This window comes from Dipodomys merriami, unplaced genomic scaffold (genome assembly GCF_024711535.1).
Source record: "Dipodomys merriami isolate MVZ:Mamm:240054 unplaced genomic scaffold, mDipMer1.0.p SCAF_3, whole genome shotgun sequence".
Taxonomy (NCBI): domain Eukaryota; kingdom Metazoa; phylum Chordata; class Mammalia; order Rodentia; family Heteromyidae; genus Dipodomys; species Dipodomys merriami.
In genome coordinates, this window is record NW_027204492.1 from 28,832,301 (window position 1) to 28,856,381 (window position 24,081).

Genomic DNA, 24,081 nt, shown 5'->3' on the forward strand with positions numbered 1-24,081 from the left:
TGCTGTGCCTGAGCTCTTCTGCTCAAGGCTAGTGCTCTACTACTTGAGCCACAGCACCACTTCCAGATTTTTGATTGCTAATTGGAGATAAGAATCTCATGGGGGGGCTGGGAAGGTGGCTCAGTGGTAGAGTGCTTGCCTTGCAAGCCAGAGGCCCTGGGTTCGATTCCTCAGCACCACATAAGCAAAAAGCAAAAAGCCAGAAGTGGCACTGTGGCTCAAGTGGTAGAGAGCTAGCCTTGAGCTGAAGAGCTGAGGGACAGCACCCAGGCCCAGAGTTCAGGCCTCACGACCGGATCCAAAAAAAAAAAAAATCTCATGGGCTACTCAGGAGGCTGTGATCTGAAGATCACAGTTCAAAGCCAGCCCGGGCAGGAAAGTCTGTGAGACCCTTATCTCCAATTAACCAACAGAAAACAAGGTGGTAGAGCGCTAGCCTTGAGCTGAAGAGCTCAGGGACAGCGCCCAGGCCCAGAGTTCAAGCCCACAAATGGCAAAAAGAAGAAGAAGGAGGAGGAGGAGGAGGAGGAGGAGGAGGAGGAGGAGGAGGAGGAGAAGAAGAAGGAGGAGGAAAGAAATGGAGGGACAAAGGGTGAACAAATGCAGCAGAAGTATTCATTAGACACTATGTTGAAAATGAGCTATACAAGTTGTGGGGGACAAGGAGGGGAGAAAATGAGGGAGGGTGTGACACTACTCAAAAAGAAATGTACTCCTTACCTGACCTATGTAATGGTAACCCCTCTGTATAGCACTTTTACAATAAAATTTAAATAAAAATTTTTAAAAATGTACTCGTTACCTGACTTATGTAACTGTAATCCCTTGGCAAACCACCTTTATAATAACAATTTTAAAAAGCCATTCTTGTTTTCCTATCCTCAACCATCAGTTGCTACATTAAGAAAGAACATTTTTTTTGGGGGGGGGGTTTCCGGTCGTGGGGCCTGAACTCTGGGCCTGGGCGCTGTCCCTCAGCTCTTCAGCTCAAGGCTAGTGCTCTACTACTTGAGCCACAGCGCCACTTCCGGCTTTTTTCTTTTTGCTTATGTGGTGCTGAGGAATCGAACCCAGGGCCTCAGGCATGCAAGGCAAGCGCTCTACCACTGAGCCACCTTCCCAGTCCCAAGAACAATTTCTTTTTTTTTTTTTTGGTCCGGTCGTGGGGACTGAACTCTGGGCCTGGACACTGTCCCTCAGCTTTTTCAGAAGGCTAGTGCTCTACCACCTGAGCCACAGCGCCACTTCTGGCTTTTTACTTTTTGCTAACATGGGGCTGAGGAATCGAACCCAGGGCCTCATGCATGCAAGGCAAGCGCCCTACCACTGAGCCACCTTCCCAGCCCCAAGAAAGAACATTTTAATACTTCTCTATTTCTACAGTTTATAATACTCTTGGTAGCAAACTGGCTACTATGTCTACATACTCCTTAGGATTCTACTGGAAAAGCTAGACCAGACTTCAACTGCCCAATTGTGCACAGTGATAAAAGGAATTCCAGGTACTATGGTCCCTGCCTTTGAGGGTCCTACTACAGAGTTCTGCCTTTGCCAGATCATTTACCCATGTATGGTATGCATAGCAATCTCCATCAATGTATCTCAATCTCATTTTCAGCCCAAGAAGGATATATAATGCAGAATTCATAGGCCATCATTTCACTATTTTGTGGTCTAGATATCAAAGAATCAACAATGATGATGAGAATGAAAGTTATCACTGCTGAGTCTTCAGCCATATCTTCACATTTAACATAGAAAATATATGTATATTCAAAAAGTGGTGCTGTGGCTCAACATGATAGAGTACCAGCCTTGAGAAAAAGAGGTCAGGGACAGAGCCTAGGCCCTGAGTTCAAGCCCCATGATCAACAAAAAAATACAGAAAATAGATGTATATTTAATGTACAACATACTTGTTAGTATATATACATCTGCGCCCTAGCGGTTTTGTCCTTGCTTCAGCTTTGTTTTCTTATTGTCTCCAAAGACATGTACAAGTAATTTGTCATTTTTCACATTTTATCACTTCTGAGGTTCTAAAATAGCATTTATGAGCCCTCCCAAAATCTCATTTGAAGTCCAACATACACCATTTCTCTAGTCATTTTCCAGACAACTGTGTTTTCCTCCTGCCAGCTGCTTCTGGCTGGCCTCTTCCTGTCCTTCTAGGTTTCTAACATTCCAAAGAACATGCCCTTCCAGTGCAGGGGGTGCATATCTATAATCCCTACATTCAGATGGCAGGGAGAAGGCCAGCTCAAGCTACATAGTGAGACCCTGACTCAAAATAATAAATGTGTAAATAAGGTAAAATTGGTCCTTGCCTCATTTCCAGCTATCTAGACATGATAAATGAAATATAATTGAGTATTTAGTTTTTAAGTGGATTACTTTGAATCCCTTGGAAAGATCACACAAATCTGGGCCATTCTAACTATTTTAAGTTAAACATATTCAACAACTTAAAACTTTTACTAGAATTCACACATAAGAACCCAAACTAAGGATATACAAAAGAAGAAAAGCTTAGGGTTTCATTGTGAAGAAGGGAAGAAAACTTAGCAAGGAAAGAATCAAACAATAGCAAGGGACGTGAAATAGGAAGAAGAAGACATGAAAATGTGTAACTGGAGAATTTAAATGCTGTTAACTGGAAAGATAGGGGAAATATAAACAAGCTATCCCAGGCAAAAAAGTTTGAGAGACACTATCTCATCAGAAAATGCTTGATGCCAAGTGGTGTAGTTGGGAGGCATAACTAGGAGGATCACAGATCAAACCCACCTTGAGGCCCTATCTCAAAAGTAATAAATAAGGACTCAAGGTGTGGGGGGAGAGAGAGAGAGAGAGAGAGAGAGAGAGAGAGAGAGAGAGAGAGAGAGAGAGAGAGAGAGAGAGCCTGCCTATGAGAAAATCAATCATCATGGCCCAATCAGCCAAGGCCCTTCTTTACCTCTCCCTCCTTACATTTCTGCCCCCTCCACCCTTCTAAATTTACCAATCAATTATCCACAGAATAAAGAATTTACAAGGGCTTACCTTTCAAAAAAAAGTATATATGCCAGAACCAAAAAAGCTAGGACACAGTTCTGAAAGATTTCTTCTCCTTGGGTTGAACTACACTGCCATCAGTCACTCATTTCCCAAGGAAGGCTCTAAAAGCAGTACGGGTAAATTATTCCTTTCATTTGTGCATTCCTGAGCGTCAAATTTAAGAGGTCAAAGCTGGGTGCTGGCAGCTCATACCTGTAATCCTAGCTACTCGGAGGCTGAGATCTGAAGATCAGTTCAAAGCCAGCCTAGGCAAGAAAGTCTTTGAGATTTTCATCTCCAATTAACTACTCAAAAAGAAGCCAGGAGAGAAGCTATAGTTCAAGAGTGCTAACTGCAAGCAAAAAAAAGCTCAGGAACAAGCAAAGTGGCAGTAGCTCACGCCTGTAATCCTAGCTACTCAGGAGACTGAGATCTGAGGATTGTGGTTCAAAGCCAGCCTGGGCAGAAAAGTGCCTGTGATCCTCTTATCTCCAATTAAACACTCAAAAATGGAAAGTGGATCTGTGGCTCAAAGTGGTAGAACACTAGCCTTGATCAAAAGAGCTCAGGGCAGGGACAGCACTCAGGCCCTGAGTTCAAGCCCCAGGACAAGCACAGAAAGAAAGAAAGAAAGAAAAGAAAGAAAGAAAGAAAGAAAGAAAGAAAGAAAGAAAGAAAGAAAGAAAGAAAGAAAGAAAGAAAGAAAGAAAGAAAGAAAGAAAGAAAGAAAAGAAAAGAAAAGAAAGAAAGAAAGAAAGAAAGAAAGAAAGAAAGAAAGAAAGAAAGAAAGAAAGAAAGAAAGAAAGAAAGAAAGAAAGAAAGAAAGAAAGAAAAGAAAAGAAAGAAAGAAAGAAAGAAAGAAAGGAAAGAAAGAAAGAAAGAAAGAAAGAAAGAAAGAAAGAAAGAAAGAAAGAAAGAAAGAAAGAAAGAAAGAAAGAAAGAGGTCAATCCATAGTTGCAAGGATTGAGCTACCAAATACCATAGATAGTGTGTGTGTGTGTGTGTGTGTGTGTGTGTGTGTGTGTTATCTGTTCATATCTCTGTCATCTGGATCTCTAGATATACAGAGAGAGATAATAGATATGACCACTTTAGTATAATCCAATAGCTACTGTTCTCTTACACACTATGGTCAGGTCAGGAAAAGGTCAGGAAAAATCAACCACTATCTCTTAGATTCCTTCTAGGAAGTGGCCTTTACTTTGTGTGACAAATTTGGAAACATCCATCATTTCTTCTGGGAGTATCTCAATGATACTTAAGAATAATAAGGACTTGTCTTCATTTTGTTGGGATACATTTCTGGTGAAACAAACCTGAGGCACTAGGGCCTATAGGCATAAACTGCCCCAAATATGTGAGATTAGCCTCATAAAGAACAAGAAATTACTAGAAATCCTGGCTATTCCGCAGGTAGAGATCTGAGGATCAAGGCTGGAAGCCAGCTCCGGCAGGAAAGTCCATGAGACTGTTATCTCCAATGAACCACCAAAAAGCTGAAAGTAGAGCTGTAGCTCAAGTGGTAGAGTGCTACTCTTTCTTTTTCTTTTTTTTCTTTCTTTTTTTTTGGGGGGGGGGGGTCCGGTCGTGGGGCCTGAACTCTGGGCCTGGGCGCTGTCCCTCAGCTCTTCAGGTCAAGGATAGCGCTCTATCACTTGAGCCACAGCACCACTTCCGGCTTTTTTCTTTTTGCTTATGTGGTTCTGAGGAATCGAACCCAGGGCCTCATGTATGCAAGGCAAGTGCTCTACTTCTAAGCCACATTCCCAGCCCTCTTTTTTTTCTTAATAATTTTTTATTGTGAAAATACCATACAGAGGGGTTACAATTACATGAGCAAGGTAATGAGTACATTTCTTATCAAGCATTGTTGCCTCCTCCTTTGTTTCCCCTTCCCATCCCTGCCCTCCCATCTCCACGTCTACACTTCCCCCCATCCCGCTAAAGTTGTAAAGTTCGTTTTTCGACATAGCATATTGTACATTTCATTGTTGCAATGGGTCCGCCTGTATCTCTATTTAAACAAGTTGTTTTTCCCTTCCCCTCCCCAAATTATCACTAAGCCACATTCCCAGCCTCAATGCACTTTTAAACATTAGAAGAGAAGAAGAGGAACTTCCCCACTAAAACATCTAAAGCTAGCCTCTGAATCTTTCTCAGTAAGCTAGCAAGTCTGGCATGAGAGAGGAGTCATGATGCGTTAAAAAAGATGGGGACAAGCTGGGCCCTGGTGGCTCATGCCTATAATCCTAGCTACTCAGGAAGCTGAGATCTGAGGATCATGGTTCAAAGCCAGCCCAGGCAGGAAAGTCCTGAGACTCTTATCTCCTATTAACTACCCAAAATCTGGAAGTAGAACTGTGACTCAAAGTGGTAGAGTGCTAGCCTTGATGGAAAAAATACTCAGGGATAGTACCCAGGCTCTGAGTTCAAGCTCCATGACTGACAAAGAAAAAGGCTGAGGATAACTTTGGTTCAGCATTCTTCATGGAGGAAGGAAGAATACTTGCCCTTTTTAAAAAAATTTTTGCAGCAGCCAATTGAAAGCCTATCTTTTAGGGCCTCTATTTACTGAAACAACAAGGGTCTCATAATGACTGCTTATTACAAATGACCAAACTGTGTTTAAAACTATTTCTTTTCAAAGCAGGTCACATTACCAAGTTTGAGCATTTATATACATACACAACAATATTTGTCTTGGGATAGATGGAAAGTTTGATGTTTTTCAAGCCCTAAAGAAAGTGTAAGGAAGCCTGTCTGGTGGCTAGGGACTCTTCAGGGGCTAGGCCCTGGTCCCTGGAGGCAAGCTTGCCTCTTACTGTGTAGCTAGAATCCAGTTCTGTTGGGAAGAGAATGTCAGGGAAGCCCTTATACTTCGGAGTCAGAAGGCCTCTTCAGAGCATTGCCCAATGCTCCTGTTATACAACATGCAAAATAAATAATCAGCCTAAAAAGTCAGGGAGCCAAAGCTCTCCTCAAATAATAAGACCTTTTACAAGCTACTTATGGCTTGCCAAAATCAGCTCTAGAGGAACACTAGGAACTCTAAATTCTATTGTTCTCATTAGCTCCATGGAGAACCAGACAAGCTTCAATGGCTTTATTAGTTTTCTGAGAGACAAGAGACATAAAGGTTTTCCTCTCCCCACACTCTGGCCTTGATCTCAATAATTTAAATATAGCCCCAATGCTATGATGACTGAGAGGCCCCTATTAAAAATGTGAGCAAGCAGTGGGCCCCTAGCCCTCTCTTGGAAAACATGCCACTCTCTACTTCCCCCCTGCCTGATGGTTGGGGTGAGGAAGATCAAAAATCGCATGCCAATCTTTTCAGAAAATGTATTGGGGGGGGGGGCAAAGACAGGACAGAATCATCTAAAATGTATTCCAGTGCCCATAAGGGCCCTCTGGCTAAACTACAAACGGAAACAGGAGGTTTGCCCAAGGAATACTATTCAAAACCATGTTTTCTGCATTTGGGAAAGGCTAGCCACACAATGTTGGCCCAGAGTAGCTCCCCTGCGTTTCAAAATTCTAGATGGGGCCTCTTGTGAAGGGAATTTGCTGGGGAAAAAAATCTCTGTTTACAAAATTCATTTCTGGTGAACTGCAAGAGATTTTTGTTATCAATATCAATATCCCAGGATTTGTTAAACCACAGACACAAAGCTGAAGATTCCCCTCCTCTATATAACCCTTACTTCACTGGGCATTGGTGGCTCACACCTGTAATCCTAGCTACTCAGGAGGCTAAGATCTGAGCACTACAGTTCAAAGCCAGTCCAGACAGAAAACTCTGTAAAACCCTTTTGTAAAAACTGCAATTTGCTTATCTATTTATTTATTTAATTGTCGGTCGTGGGGCTTGAACTCTGGGCTTGGGCACAATCCCTCAGCTCTTCAGCTCAAAGAGAGCGCTCTACCACTTGAGCCACAGCGCCACTTCCTCTGTGAGACTCTTATCTCCAATGAACCACCAGAAAATTAGAAGTGGCACTGTGGCTCAAAATGGTAAAGTGCTAGCCTTGAGCAAAAGAGCTCAGGACAGCCCCCTAGGGTCCTGAGTTCAAGCCCCATAACTGATTATAACACAAAAAAAAACAAAAAAACAAAAAATAACAACAACAAAACTGCCAGCCCAGGCCAGAAAAGTACATGAGACTTTTTTCTCCAATGAACCACTAAAAAGCCAGAAGTAGAGCTGTGGTTCAAGTGGTAGAGCACTAGCCTTGAGCACAAAAGCTCAGGGACAGCACCTAGGCCCCTGAATTCAAGCCCCAGGCCAGTGTGTGTGTGTATGTGTGTGTGTGTGTGTGTGTGTGTGTGTGTGTGTGTGTGTGTGTGTGTGTGTGTGTGTGTGTGTGTGTGTGTGTGTGTGTGTACGCGCGCGCACACACACACACACACACAAACACAGAGACAAACTCTAACAGAAGCCTAACTCTAGAAGCCTAACAAACACAGAGGCAAACTTTAACAGTTGAAGCCTAACTCTAGAAATATATTTTTTTTTGTCAGTCATAGGGCTTGAACTCTGGGACTGGGCACTGTCCCTCAGTTCTTTAGCTCAAGGCTAGCTCTCTATCACTTGAGCCACAATGCCATTTCCTGTTTTCTGGTAGTTTATTGGAGATAACAGTCTCATGGACTTTCCTACCTGGGCTGGCTTTGAACAGCAATCCTCAGATTTTAGGATTACAGGTGTGAGCCACCAGCACCTGGCTAGTATTCTTCTGTTTTTTTTTTTTATTTTTTATCAGTAGCGGGGTCTGAACTCTGAGCCTGGGCACTGTCCCTCAGCTCTTCAGCTGAAGGATAGCACTCTATCACTTGAGCGTCAGCCCCACTTCCGGCTTTTTCTGCTTATGTGGTGCTGAGGAATCGAACCCAGGGCCTCATGCATGCAAGGCAAGCACTCTACCACTGAGCCACCTTCCCAGCCCCTAGAAGTATTCTTTTACAGTTTCTAACTTCCTCTTTCTGAGGCAGCTTTTTCACTTTGCGTCTAGGATCCCATTCTCTTTGGTTTGCTTTTTACCATCTGATCACTTCTTGATCTTTTTTGTTGGTTCTTCCTAGTGTCCCACCTCCAAATATTGCAAGGTTTGGTCCTTGGTCCCATGCACTTCTCTGTTTTTGTCCCTCTGACAATGTCATCTAGAGCACATGTCAAATATTATTTAGATGCCTATGACTCAGACATTTTCTTCAGCCCAAACTACTCCTCTGAATACCAGCTCATATATCCCACACCTTCACTTAGATATCTAACTGGCATCTGAAATTCCACACATTCACAATCAACCTTCTGAGATGCTGCCAAGTTTGCTTCCCACTGCAGTTTGTGGCAACTCCACCCTTCCAGCTTCTTACACTAAAAATGAAGGCATCACCCAGAGGGTGTCGGGGGCATTTTCTTTCTTTCTTTCTTTCTTTATTTGGGTCCGGTTGTGGGGTCTGAACTCTGGGCCTGGGTGCTGTCCCTCAGCTCTTCAGCTCAAGGCTAGTGTTCTACCACTTGAGCCATAGCACCACTTCTGGCTTTTTTTTTCCTGCTTATGTGGTACTGAGGAATCGAACCCAGGGCCTCATGCATGCAAGACAAGCGCTCTACCACTGAGCCACCTTCTCAGCCCCTGTTGGGGGCATTTTCAAGAATGATATTGATGGTGTATAACATGGAGAAGTTGTTTAACTTGATTTCTCTGCATCCTTCATCTGATCTGTTAGCATATCCAGTCACTCTACTTTCAGAATATATCCAAAGATCAAATAATTTCTTCCCAATTCTTTTACCATTCATTTACCTCAAAACAACTAGAGAAATTATTTCAAAATAGAAGTCATCACTCTTCTCCGCTCAAAATGCCTCATGTAAATGTCAGAATTCTTGCGATGGCCTACAGATCCTGCATACTTTTCCTCTTGTATCTTTATCCCCATCTAATGTACTAAGTGTGGTCTTTGTCTTTCTTATTGACTGCTGTATATGAATATCAGCTCCATGAGGTTGGTGACGGCCTGTTTTGCTTACAAATGAAACTCTGTATGGACAACAACATGTGACATGAAATTTACACTTCATATGGACTTGCAGCCGGAATGAATGAAGTAGATTGGGAAGAAAGAAATCTTTTTTTTTTTACAAGTCTATAGTTTTATTTTGCTGCATTATCCTAGAGACACTCTTACCTTACCCCAGCTAAACAGTAGGCAATTTGAGCCACATGCTGGTGGCTCATACCTGTAATCTTAGCCATTCAGGATGCTAACATCTAGGGATATTGGCTCAAAGCCGGCCCAGGTGGCAGGAAGGTCCATGAGACTCTTATCTCTAATTAACCACCAAAAAACAAAACAAAACAAACAACAACAAGTAGAGCTGTGGCTCAAGTGGCACAGCATTGTCCTTGAGCATAAAAAGCTCAAGGAAAGAGTCCTGGCTCTGGGTTCAAGCCCCAGGACCAGCAAAAAAAAAAAAAAGCAGTCATTTCCCCTGAGTATTTCTCATACATGCCACAACCTCTTTATCTTTTTTTTAAGAAATACAACAAATATGAAGTCGTTGGTCTAACCTTTCTCAAAAGGGAGAAATCCTGACACATGGACTAGAACCATATCAAAACACAATATGACCAGTGAAATGGCATTTGAGCATCCAGTCCCAGGAGATGTTAGTTCTCACTTCCTACTATTTCTCCTTTGCTTTGCCATTTTATCTGTGGAAATCTTCAATGTCTAAAGGGGGGAAAATGACCTATATGTGGAAAGGAGTGCCCTCTAGTGGAAATAACAGAAAGGAACAGGCTTGTTCTTAGGAAGTTACAAGGAAAATCACTAGGGACAAAGGAAGTGAATAGGATATTTCAAAGGAAAAGATACCTACAGAAACAAGGGAAAGGAATGATGAAAGCACGTGGAGGAATGTATCAACTTATTTTACTGTTGAAATTCTTCCGAATTGGAGAAAAGTAGTTGATTTAAAGTTCTGTTCCACACTATATCTGAAAGTATACTCAGAGAACTACCTTTATAAATGAGTTATTCCCCCCTTCTATGTACTTTGTACAATGCCCTTTCCATGGAAATGTCAAAATGCATCCTGAAATATGAGTGTTGGTGGCTCACATCTGTAATCCAGCAGTTCAAAGCCAGCCCAGGCAAAAAAGTCCATGAAACTCTTATCTCCAATTAACCACCAGAAAACTGGAAGCAGTACTGTGGCTCAAAGTGGTAGAGCACTAGCCTTGAGCAAAAAAGCTCAGGGAGAGTGCCCAAACCCTGCGTTTAAGCCCAAGCTGAACAATGCATCCTAAATGCATCCATCCCTCTCTATCTCCACTACTATCATTTCCCCTGCTGACCTAATTCTGGCCCTTCTACCAGCCACACTACACAGAGCAATCAGGGATTGCCCAGGGATATTTGGGTAAAAGTAAATACTCTATAGAGCATAAGGAAGTAATTATGATCTAATCTATAGATCATATATGATTTCTCTAGTTGCCCCAGGAATGTCCTTTATCTGGATCACATAGGTCTCCTTAGTATCACATAGGTCTCCTGAAGTTTCCTCAGCCTAAAATGGTTTCTCAGTCTTGTTCCATTCCCATTGGCATAAATTTTTCAAAAATACTAATTAGGTACAGTTCAGGGTTTGTCTAACTGTTCATCCTGACTAAATTGAGGTAATATGTTCTGGCCAACTGCTAGTGTCTCATGCCTGCAATCCCAGCTTCTCAGGAGGCTAAGATTTGAGGATCTTGGTTCAAAACCAGACTGGTGGGCAGGAAAATCCATGACACACTTATTTAGAATAAACTACCAAAAAAAGCAAAAAATATAACTGTGACTCAAGTGATAGAGTGCTAGCCTTGAGCAATAGAAGCTCAGGGACAGTGCCCAGACCCTGAGTTCAAGCCCCAGGACTGGAAAAAAAAAAACATATTGTTTTCCAAACTTACTTAGCTTAAAGGACATCATAATAAAATACTACAAATGGTGACAGAAAAAATAGAAATTGATTTCTCACCATTCTGGAGATTAAAAGCCAAGATCAACATGGCCACAAAGTTGCTTTGTAATGAAGCTTCCCTCCTGGGTTTGCAGATGGCCTTTCTTTGCACCTACCTTCCTGCTGGTCCTTTCTTTCCACAGAAGATGTGGTGATTACAACCTCATTAAACTGAGCTATTCCTTAAAGGTCCCATCTCCAAATAGGAAGTGAGAATTAGGCTTAAATGTATAAATTGGTATGGGAACACAATTCAGTCCCCAATACCTAGTTTATTTTCTCCTACCTTACATGGTTCTCTTCATTTAGTTGTAATACCGTTAAGTTCCTTCGTGTGTGTGTGTTCGTATTCCAACTTGGGTCCATTCTTGATCATATTAACTTTTTTTTAAATGTATTCATTGTTATTGTAAAGGTGATGTACAGAGAAGTTATAGGTACATAACTATAGGTATGTACATAGGTATATACATATAGAGATTACATTTCTTTTTGAACACTGTCCCCCATCCCTCGCTGATTCCCAGTTTTTCCCTCCCGTCCTCACCTACAACTTGTATAGTTCATTCCTAACTCAGTATCTAGTGAGTATTGCTGCATTGGTTCACCTTTTGTCTCTCGATTTCTGTGCTACTTTTACGCTCCCAAAGACAGATAAACGAACAAACAAGACAAAAGGAAAAGAAAACAAAAACAGCAACAAAGAAAAAAATCTCGTTTCCATTTCCTGGAGTTCATTTCAATAAATATTATATGATCAGATGCACATAGATTTTGTACCTTTATGATCCTAAGAATAGCCTCCTTTGGTCTCACTGTGTCAATGTCTAGAGTCTTGTATAATATATCATTTCCCAGTGTATTTTTTCTCTTTTACCATCCAGTGTGTTGACTTGTAGATTTATAGGCACATTCTAGTTACCACGAATGAGGGAAACCATACAAACTATGTACATTTGCATCAGGTTTAATATAATTTTTGTCGTCTTTCCATTTCCTTATGAATGGTGCAATATCATTCTCTCTGATGGATGAGTAGAATTCCATTGTGTATCTACCACATTTTCTTGATCCTTTTGTCCACTGAGGGGGCATCTGGGTTGATTCCACATCTTGGCTATGGTAATCGCTGAAGAGTTACTTGCTACAGTCTCCTGTCATTAATAAGCCCCACTATTAGGTATCACTCCACTTTTCAGAGGAGAAAGCTGAGGTTGAGGCATTGCATGGCCACAGATACATAGCTAGTAAGATATTGTGTGCCTGACAGTGTGCTAGGCTCATGAACACAGTGAGAACAAATGAATGTAGTGCTCACTTCTCCCATGGAACGAGGTGAAGTCCAATGTTCAGCAGGTAGCATTGAGGGGTATGCTGGGGGACTGACTGTGAAGGGTGTTACAGAGGAGGCTTCTGAGAGGAGGTGGCACTGGCACTCAATGAGAAGCATTCGAAGACCTTAGCTAAATGAATGGAACACCAATCTCCTAGCTGTTGATAAAGCACACAGGGAGTGTCTATCTGCATGGATTTGCTCTCATTGTTCATGGCCTGCCCTTCAACTCAGCTTTGCAGAATAAGAAATCTAATCTAGAACTAGCCACAGCTGAGAACTCTAAACACACTAATAAAGCTAATCACCAATTCATTAATACAATCCTAAGTGAGCATTCTCTCCCCCACAGGAATGCCCATGGAGATGGTTTTCTATTGAGAATAGGAAAATGAAAAGATCTGTAAACTTTTTTGTAAAGGCCCAGAGAGTAAATGTTTTTGGTTTTGTGAGTTATACACAGTCTCTAGAGCAGAAGTGGGGACAGACCATAGGCACACAAGTGAAGTGTGGATGATTCCCCCAAAACATGACTTACAAAAATAAGAGTATACAGCTGGTGCTGGTAGCACATGCCTGTAATCCTGGCTATTTAGGAGGCTGAGTTCTGAGAATCGTGGTTTGAAGCCAGCCCAGGCAGAAAAAGCTGTGGGACTCTTATCTCTAATTAACTTCTTAAAAAGCTAAAAGTTGGATCTGTGGTTCAAATGGCAGAATGCTAGCCTTGAGCAAAAAACGTAAGGACAGTACCTAAGCTCTGAATTCAAGCCCTAGGACTGGTACCAAAAAAAGTGGGGGGCAGAGGAGTGGGTCAGATTTGCTGCACAGGCTATGCTGTGCTGATCCATGGCTGGATGAAGGAGAGGACTAGTGATGTGATTCAGCTGCTTAATTGCTTCAGCTGTGGTAGCCTGTTTAGCAATACAACACAGGCATGTACCTTCAGTGCCAGGCAGAGGCCTCTCCTTCCTAAACACTGCTTAGATAGGCACTGTGGATGACCTCTTTGAAGATCCTCCTTGTAAGTGCTGCCTGCCCTGCAAAATCCTGTGCCCTGGAAAGCCTTGGGCATTAAGAAACCTCTGTCCCAGGTGCTGGTGGCTCACGCCTGTAATCCTGGCTACTCAGGAGGCTGAGATCTGAGGTTCAAAGCCAGCCTGGGTAGGAAAGTCCATGAGACTCTTATCTCCAATAAACCACTAGAAAACCAGAAGTGGCACTGTGGCTCACGTGGTAGAGCGCTTGCCTTGACCTGAAGAGCTGAGGGTCAGCGCCCAGGCCCAGAGTTCAAGCCCCATGATCGACCAAAAAAAAAAAAATTAAAAAAGAAAGCTCTGCTTACCTGACTACTCCAAGGGACTCAGTGGCAGTGGCAGTTACTGCTCCATACCTGTTCCTTACAGCTCCTGGATCCCTTGTAGTCAAGGAGCAAGGGGACACCTCCAGATTTGCAGTTATTCTTCAGGGGGGAGAAAGGTGGACAAATTTGACATTATAGATACTTGCAAAGGCAACAGAATGTAAACTCCATGAAGATTAGTTTTTTTTTCTTTTAGTTAGAAATAACATTTGATTTTTACAAAAATGCATGAATAATCATTGTAGAAAACAAAAATAAGTCAACAGAAAATATTGTATTCCTATCACTGAAAAATGACTACTGTTAGCCCAGTGCTCGTGGCTCATGCCTGTAATCCTAGCTACTCAGGAGGCTGAGTTCTGAGAATCAAGTTTCAAAGCCAGCCCATGAGACTCTTATCTCCAATTAACCACAAAATGCCAGAAGTGGAGATGTAGCTCAGGTGGTAGAGGTCTGGCCTTTAGCAAAAGAAGCTCAGGGACAGTGCCCTAGATCCTGATTTCACAGACTGGTGCGCGCGCACACACACACATGCAATATGACCACTATTAACCTCTTAGTATATATCCTTCTAATTCTTTTCTACATCTATGCATTCTTTACCTAAATGAGAATACTATGCCCATTTTGTAACTGCTTCTCAGTTCATTCCATGGCTATTAAGGTCTCATCTCATCTAATGGCAGCCATATTCAAATTCCTCTCATTTCCCCCAAAATGTCCCAGATAGATGTTCGAATCTGAATCTGATTTCACACCACACATTGCTTCTTAAGTGTCTTCTTGTGTACGTGAGTAGTCTTTTTCAAGCCAGGAAATTTGTTTCCTACTATACTCCCAAGGCCTTTAACAGTTCTTAGTATATAACAATAACTCAATTATCTGTATAATTTGTTAATTAAAAGCTGGGCATTGGTGGCTCAGGCTTGTAATCCTAGCTGCTCAGGAGGCTGAGATCTGAGGTTCATGGTTTGAAGCCAGCTGGGGCAAAAAAAAAGGCCATAAGACTCTTACCTCCAATAAACTACTCAGAAAAAGGCAGAAGTAGAACTGTGCCTCAAACGGTAGAACACTAGTCTTCAGCAAAAGGAGCTCAGGGACAGTGGGCAGGCCAGAAAAAAACCTTAGTGGGTTAAGGGGGGTCTATCTTGAAGTTTTTCCGCATAGATCCATCACCCCTTATCAACTTTAGGTAGGAAGGGCAGTAAAGAGATTGAAGCCCAAGCATCACACTTGCTGGGAAGGTTATACGACTTAAGCCACAGATCCACGTCCTCTTTGCTTTAGTTATTTTCCATGTATTTTCCATGGTCTGTGATCCTACTTTTCTCAGTGTTGATGGGGACGACAGGTATGTGCCACCACACCCAGCCATTGTGCTTTTCCTGTAGCTGGAATAGCATGGACATGCTATCTCACCTAGATATTGCTTGAGGTAAATCTCACAAACTTTTATGCCCAGCTGGCCTTGAACTTTGATTTCTCCACCTTCTCTTGCCATTCTGCCTCCCAAATAGACAAAGATCCCTCACCTGTTTTTATTCTCTCTCTTTTTGCTCAAGGCTAGCACTTTACCATTTGAGCCACAGCGCCACTTCCAGCTTTTTCTGCTTATGTGGTGCTGAGGAATTGTACCCAGGGCCTCACGCATACCAGGCAAGCACTCTACCACTGAGCCACTTTCCCAGCCCCTTTATTCTCATTTTATAAAGAACAAAAATGAAAACCAAACAAAGTGACTTTACAAGGTGATCAAGCAAGTACATGGCCACTGGTTTCTATTCCTCTTTTTATTTCATTAAACCAGGAGTCAGCAAACTTTTGTGTCAAGGCTAGGTAATGGTTAGTATTTGTGGGCCAAGGAGCAAAAGCAGGAATATAGGCACTTAAGAGAATACACACACACACACACACACACACACACACACACACACACACACACACACACACACACACACACACACACACACACACACACACACACACACACACACACACACACACACACACACACACACACACACACAGGACTGTAATCCTAGCTACTCAGGAGGCTGAGTTCTGAGGATCATGGTTCACAACCAACCCAGGCAAGAAAGTCTGTGAGACTCTTATCTCCAATTAACCACCAGAAAACCAGAAGTGGTACTGTGGCTCAAGTGATAGAGTACTAGCCTTGAGCTGAAGAGCTGAGGGATAGCGCTTAGGCCCAGAGTTCAAGACCCATGATCAACAACAATAACAAATATATATATATATATATATATATATATATATATATCCACAATTTCTTATTAAATTCCAAATATAAGCCCTTGTATTGCAGGTCTACTAAAGAAAAGAATAGACTAGAATAAATGTTTGCTTCATAGAGGTTGAAAGCTGCTAGACCATATTAGCAAAGCCATTAAAAAAAAGAGTAAAAGAAAAACTAGTCAGGCACCAAAGGCTCATGTCTATAAATCCTAACTACTTAGGAGGCTGAGGTGTGAAATATCCTGTATCAAAGTCAGCTCAAGTCCACAAGACATCTCCATTCAACTAGCAAAAAAAAGCCAGACTGAAGGACTGATTTAAGTGGCAGAATGCCAACCAAGCAAGTGAGCCTAGCAAACATAAGACCCTGAGTTGAAACCCCTGAACTGTCAATCACTTGTGCTATATCATAGAGCTTATGAAGACTTTACTTTTGCTTTGAAAGTTTGAATGAAAAGTAGTAGTATTTTGGTGGTGACTTACTGAAATGATATGATAGTACTATAATACTATTCATGTAATAGGAATGAAGAAAGCAAGTCAAGAGACCCCTTTTAAAGTATCTGCATTGTGGGCTGGGAAGGTGGCTCAGTGGTAGAGTGCTTGCCTTGCATGCATGAGGCCCTGGGTTCGATTCCTCAGCACCACATAAGCAGAAAAAGCCGGAAGTGGCGCTATGGCTCAAGTGGTAGAGCGCTAGCCCTGAGCTGAAGAGCTGAGGGACAGGGCCCAGGTCCAGAGTTCAGGCCCCACAACCAGCAAAAGGGAAGTCACTCATTCCTGCCTGCTCAGCATGTGTCTTTCATTTAGATTGACAAGGCACATGGCGTGAGAATGTCCAATTTCAAAATCAGTGCATGTGAGACTGGTGCTAGACTAAGTTATGGCTAGTAAATCCAGTCAGGGCAAGAAAGTCTATGAAACTCTTATCTCAAACTCACTCCAAAAAAGCTGGAAGTGGAGCTATGGCTCAAGTGGTAGAGCACTGACTTTGAGCAAATAAAGCTCAGGGAAAGTGCCCAGGCCCTGAGTTCAAGCTCTAAGACCAGTATCAAAAGTAAGAAAGCAAAGCCTGGTGCCTGTGACTCATGCCTGTAATCCTAGCTACTCAGGAGGCTGAGATCTGAGCACCACAGTTCAAAGCCAGCCCATGCAAGAAAGTTTGTGAGGTTCTTATCTCCAATAAATCACCAGAAAACCAGAAGTGGTGCTGTGGCTCAAGTGGTAGAGCGCTAGCCTTGACCTGAAATGCTGAGGGACAGCGCCCAGGCCCAGAGTTCAAGCCCCTCAACTGACCAAAAAAAAAAAAAAAAAAAGCAGTAGAAAGAAAAAAGAAAAGTAAATAAACAGATAAATAAGTAAGACATTTACCATGGTGTGTAAAACTAGATAAACCAAATTCAACAAAAACATACTCAATCTAGGCAAATTAGCACCACAATGAGACAAATCAAGAAGACAAAAAATTGTGGCCAGTTGGAATCCTCACTTTTACCAATGGGAACATACAATACTGCACATACTTTGACAGTCTGGAAGTTCTTAAAAAGGCTTACCCTATGACCCAGCATTTCCATTCGTAGCTACACCCTCAAGAGAAAACAAAGGCCTGCAAAAAAGTTCTTATAGAAATGATCACAATAGGACTATTTGTAACCATCAAAAAGTTGAAGTAATTCAAATGTGCATGAACTGATGAATAGAAAAACAATATCCATATAATGAAATACTATTCAACCAGAAAAACGAAATAGAGACTTAATAATGCTATTAACTAATAAACCTGGAAAATATAAAATATTGTATGAAACTTGTTTAAATAAAATAGCAAGAAAGCTGGGCTCCAGTGGCTCATACTGTAATCCTAGTTACTCAGGAGGCTGAGATCTGAGGATTGCAGTTAAGTTAGCCTGAGCAGGAAAGTCCATGAGACTTATCTCCAATAAACTACTCAGAGGAAGCCAGAAGTGGTGCTGTGGCTTAAGTACAAAAGGCTCAGGGACAGTGTCCAGGCCCTGAGTTGAAGCTCCAGGATAAAAAAAAAAAAAAGCCATAAAAATCACCTACAGACAGCAGCAAAGTGGTTGGTTATAGAGAAGAGGGAGAGGGGAAATTCGCTCCACACATTCTTAAAGAAACTATGGAGAGTGGTCGAGTTGTTCTAAAACCAGCCTGTGGTGATAGTTGCACAAATAATTAAGTAAAAGGCATTGTAAACTTACAATGAATGGACTTTATAATATGTATAGCATAAGGCTGGGTGGGGGGGAAATCGATGCATTTCTTTTTTTTGGTTCCAGTCGTGGGGCCTGAACTCTAGGCCTGGGTGCTGTCCTTCAGCTCTTCAGCTCAAGGCTAGCACTCTACCACTTGAGCCACAGCACCACTTCCAGCTTTTTTCTTTTTGCTTATGTGGTACTGAGGAATTGAACCCAGGGCCTCAGGCATGCAAGGCAAGCGCTCTACCACTGAGCCACCTTCCCAGCCCAAATCGATGCATTTCTTATTTAATTTCTTTGCTAGGGGCTGGGAAGGTCGCTCGGTGGTAGAGTGCTTGTCTCGCATGCATGAGGCTCTGGGTTTGACTCCTGTGCATAAACAGAAAAGGCCGGAAGTGGTGCTGTGGCTCAAGTGGTAGAATGCTAGCCTTGAGCTGAAGCTGAGGGACAGCACCCAGGCCCAGAGTTCAGGCCCCACGACTGACTAATAGTAATAATAATAATAATTCTGTTAGTTTAAGCCTGTGCATGTCCAAAGTCTGAAGTCCACACGAGAAACTGTACTCGGGTCACTCTGCTTGCACCTCTTGGCCCACATCAGAACTAGCACTGCTCTAGCTCGGCCCAAGCCTGAAATGTGGACCACCGAATACCTCATTTTGGAGGTGAGGACAAAGGGTCGGGGATGTCCTATCACAGCAGCGAAGATACACGTGTATCCCCACTGCCGGCCACCTTGGGGTCCTACAGCGGGGAGCAACTGTCGCGGGACGAAGGGGACACACACCAGGGTGCAAAGCACCTCTCCCCGCTAGAAGGCCTGGGGCTAAGTCTGCCAGTTTTCCTAGGAGCAAAACCCGCCTGGAGCTGGGGGTGCAGAGAGGAGTCTCCTGAGCTGGGCTGGGGCTTCCATTGCTTTTGTACTTGGACAAAGCGTTTGGGTCGCGCAGAGCTACAGGGCCATGTGCGGTGCGGTGCGGGACGATGCCGAGTTGGCAACTGAGTGCATTTCCTTCCCTTCCCCGCAGTGGCCGCGAACTCCCCGTTCACCCCAGGACCCGGAGCTTGAAACCCGCCCTCCCCGGGTCTAGTGGCCGCAGCACCTTCGGAATGCGCAGGCATGAGGCAGCGCCTCATGGCGGTCAGGAGCGGTCACAGCAGGTGCTGAGGCCCAGCCGAGCCGAAGGCAGTAGTGCAGCCGAAGTGAATATAACGAGCAAGCCGAATGAAGCCGAGCGCAGCTCTGCAGGGCTGAGCCTACCCTAGTTTTAGAGCATCAAGCTGAGCGCGGCCAAAGAGCCGAGAGCAGCCGAGCCGAAAGCCCGAGCGCTGCCAAAAAGACGAGCGCAGCCGAGTGCAGCCGAAGAACCGGTGCTAGTCGAAGAACCGAGCTAGTCGAAGAACCGAGCTTGGCCGAGCCGATATTAGCCGAAGAGCCGAGCCTGACCGAAGAGCATAAGCGCGACCGATGGGCCGGTCGTAGCCGAAGAGTCGAACGCCGGTAAGCCGAACTTAGCCGAGCACGGCTGAGCCGAAACCAAAAGCCGATCACAACGGAGCCCAGGCCGAAGACAGCCGAGTGTGCGTACAAATGTAGCCGACACGCATCGAAGGCCGCCGATGCCGGCCCCGGAGAAGCCAAACCGAGCCCAGCCGCATGACTGTGCAGTCAAGAGCAACCGATCGCAGCCAAGTGCTGCGTTGCCCAGCCCAAGCACGTAACAGCACACGAAGGAAGCCGAAAGCAGGGCTACTCAGATATGAATGTAGCCGAGTGTAACCGAGTCAAGTCGATCGCTGCCGAGTGTAGGCAAAACGCCGAACTAGCCAGACATCGCTGAGTTACCTGCGGCAGCGAGCCCAGCGGAGAGGGGGAGACTTAGTGTGTAGTGTTCGGATTTGTTGTTCCAGTCCAACAAAGAATTTAAAGTAAAGGACACAAGCGGGGTCAGGAGTTTCAACGATAGAAAGAGTGATATTGATCAAAATGCATTGTACTCATAAACTGACTTATTGAATTGAAACCTCTTTGTATAACTACTTAATGTTTTTTTTTTTTTTTAAGAGCACGGCGCTGTTAGCTCACACCTGTAATCCTAGCTACTCAGGATACTGAGATCTCAGAATCACAGTTTGAAACAAACCACCGCAGGAAAGTCTATAAGATTCTTATCTTCAGTGAACCAGCAAAAAGCCAGAAGTGGAGCTGTGGTTCAAGTGGTAGAGTGCTAATCTTCGGCAAAAAGTTAAGGGACATTGCCTATGCCCCAAGTTAAAACCCCATAACTGCCCCCCCACACACACACATACAAAATAGATTTATACTTGCCATACAAAAATCAAAGCTAAGCGAGGCGCTGGTGGCTTATGTCTATAATCCTAGCTACTTGGGAGGCTGGGATCTGAAGATTGTGGTTAGAAGCCAGCCCAGGCAGGTAAGTCTGTAAGACTATTATCTCCAATTAATCACAAAAAGGCCTGAAATGGACCTATAGCTCAAGTAGTAGAGCCCAACTCTTGAGCAAAAACAGTTTAGGGGCAGTGACTGGGCCCGGAGTTCAAGGTTCTGGACTAGCAAAAATTAAAAAGGGGAAAAGAGACAGTAATTGTTATCACTGGAGACAGACTAGTTGAAAACCAAATAAGAGAATTACGTGAAGAAGTAGGAGTCGAGGTCAAGTTTCTTTGAAAGTAAGAGTAAGATGCCAGGGGAAGACAAGGAAATGCCCCTCTGCTATTGGCGAGTGCGTATTAGCGCCCCAATGCTAAGTGGAAGGGCTACCTTACATCATAGAAAAATCTATTTTTTTTTGTCGGTTCTGGGGCTTGAACTCTGGGCCTAGGCACTGTTCCTGAGCTTCTTTTGCTCAAGGCTAGCACTCTACCACTCGAGCTACAGCGCCACTTCCGGCTTTTTTCTTTTTTCTTATGTGGTGCTGAGCAATCGAACCCAGGGCTTCAGCATGCAAGGCAACCATTCTACCACTGAGCCACATTCCCAGCTTCATAGAAGATCTTATCTTTCTGCCTCTCCGGCAAGAAGAGTACAGACTTCTCCTATAGCCCAGAAATAAGTAACAGCCCTGCCTGCAGGCGGGAGGAGGGTCCTCTTTTTATAGTCTTTTACATGAGTTTCAGCTACCTTGGCTAGTGGTAGAGTCACCGCCCACCTCACTCCCGGGAGGCAAGTGCCCCTGAGGGGGGGTCTGCTCCAAAACTGTCGGGGTATTTGCTTTGTCGGAGCCGTTATCTCAACTTTCACACAGGAAGGGATTTAGATTCCACCGTGCGATCTTTGCCTTTCCGGGGTCTTTCTAGAGGATGAGCAGGTGCAGGCTCCCCGGGCCTTTGCTTTCGCTCAGGATCCCCAGGAAGAGGAATGAGTGCCGCGTCCATCGAGCGGCTGTCTCTCCCAGTCTGCCTACTTAGTTCTAAATCACTCTCAAGCCTTAGCGCCGCCCAGCCAAACCTAGACGAGCCTAGCGCAATCGAGCACTGTGGATGGGAGAGCCCAACCCAGCTAGGGGGAGCGCAGCTAAACCGAGCACGAGCAAGCACCACTCAGTCGATCCCAACCAAACGAATCGAGCACTGCTGGAGCCGAACCTAGCACAAACAAGCTGAATGCGGCCGAAGATAGCCAAAGAACTCAGCACAACCGAAAGCAACGAACTGAGCCAAAGCAATTCATGACCCATAGAACCCAAAGGGAGTTGCCCGCAGCCCAGACAAACTCAGCCGAACACCAGCTGAATCGAGCCCAACCCAGACCAAGGCAGTCGAGTGCAGCCAAAGGGAGCCAAGTTTAGGCTAGCCTGGCTGAAGGCCACTGAAGGCAGTCGAATCTAGCCGAATACAGCTGAAGAGCCGAGCACAGCCGACTTAGTCAAAAGCAGAGCAGTCGAATTCAGCCTAGTGCAATAGAGCCCAGCACAAGCAAGCCGATCGTTGCCGAAGGTAGCCGAGCTCAGCCCAGCTATGCCTACCCAAAGAGCCGAGTGCAGCCGAGCCAAACCCAGCCAAAGGCAGTCGAATACAGCTCAGACCAGCGCAGCCGAGCAAGTACATCTAGTCGAGGGCAGATTAGTACTGCCGAGCCCAGCCGAAAGCACTCGGGCGCAGCTGAGGTGAACCGAAGGCAGCCGAGTGTAGCCAAATCAAGCACAAGTGAGTCCGAGGCTAGCCGAATAGCCTAGTCGAGCACAGCTAGCGCTGAAGCAAACTGAGCTTAGCCAACCCAGTATACCAAACCCAGACGGAAGCAGCAAGAAGAGCCGAAAGTAGGCTGGTGACTCTGTGCAAGTGAAACAAGTATCAACACTCCCTTGACCTCTATAGTGGAAGCGACCGAGTGTGTGCTCCCCACCACGAGATCCACGGCAGCGGCCTCAAACCCCAACTAAGATGGATAGAGGCTTATATAGTTTCTCCTTCCCAGAGTGAGGATGACCCCCAACTTGACCAAATGGCCAAATAATGACCTTGAACCTGAATCCCGGAAGGAAGGAAGGAGCAGTTTTGTTGATTTTTATTTTTTTTTTTTTAGCAGTTTTGTTTAATAAGAGGTTTTTTGTTTTGTCCTGAAAGTATGTATCTATAGCCAAGATAATCCACCTAAAGGGTTTAGCACACTGGTCAAAGCTAGCTGTTTATTTTTCCGCTTTACCACACAAGAGCACGTATTCTTTTGTACTGGATTAAAGGAATAAATTTTAATTAAAAAATTGGACATTATGGCTGTGAATGTGGCTTACTGGTAGAGTGCATGCTTAGCATGCATGAAGCCCTGAGTTAAATTCCTCAGTACCACATAGACAGAAAAAGCTAGAAGTGTTGCTCTGCCTCAAATGCTCAAGTGGTAGAACACTAGCCTTGAGCAAAAGAAATTCAGGAATATAGAATTGCATTATCTATCTATCTATCTATCTATCTATCTATCTATCTATCTATCTATCTATCTATCTATCTATCTATATCATAATTTCTTGATCCATTCATCTACTGAGGGGCATCTGGGTTGGTTCCATATCTTAGCTATGGTAAATAATACTACAGTAAACATAGTTGTTTTAGTATGTAGCTTTAGTATGGTCTTGTTTGTGATCATTTGGGTAAATGCCCAAAAGTGGGATTGCTGGGTCATAGGAGAGCGCTATGTGGCATCTTTTGAGGACCCTCCATACTGCTTTCCAAAGGGATTGAATAAGTTTACACTCCCATCAACAATGCAGTAGGTTTCCCTTCTAACCTCCATCACAAAGAATGACATCACCCATTTGTTAGGAAATGGAAAGACTTGGAAAAAATTATAGTATGTGAAGTAAGCCAGGCCCAAAGAAACATGGGGCCCCAGGTTTCCCTTATTTGCAACAATGAGTATATGTATGGGACAAGCAGAAAAGGTCCAAAGCTATGTACATATGATCAGATAAGATGATGTTTAGGGGGCTGGGAAGGTGGCACAGTGGTAGAGCGCTTGCCTTGCATGCATGAGGCCCTAGGTTCGATTCCTCAGTACCACATAAGCAAAAAGAAAAAAGCCAGAAATGGAGCTGTGCTCAAGTAGTAGAGTGCTAGCCTTGAGCTGAAGAGCTGAGGGACAGCACCCAGGCCCAGAGTTCAAGCCCCACAACTGAACCTCCCCCAAAAAAGAGATGATGTTTAGGGGAATGAACCCCAAGGTAGGGACACAAGTGTTTTTTTTCCTTTCTTGCTATTGTTTCTAACTTATTTATAATGTACCATGTGATTTTTTTTTTGGTTTCTTGGTATGTTTCTCCCCCACCGTACAACCCCTGTTTTCACTGTATTTGATGTTGGTGCCCAGCATCTTATGTATACACTTCTCTAATTTGGGGA

At 44.0% G+C, this 24,081-nt stretch overlaps 1 long non-coding RNA gene across 1 annotated transcript in view; it reads right to left on the reverse strand.

The window, feature by feature from the left end:
• The window catches only part of LOC138840110 (uncharacterized), a 67,730-nt gene extending 46,100 nt beyond the window's left edge, over positions 1-21,630 (reverse strand). The window contains exons 1-2 of the long non-coding RNA XR_011376040.1: positions 21,365-21,630; positions 13,730-13,846 (exon numbers count right to left, since the gene is read on the reverse strand). This is a non-coding gene — a long non-coding RNA (uncharacterized lncRNA). The remainder of the gene's footprint in view (positions 1-13,729; positions 13,847-21,364) is intronic.
• Between the last annotated feature and the right edge of the window lie 2,451 nt (positions 21,631-24,081).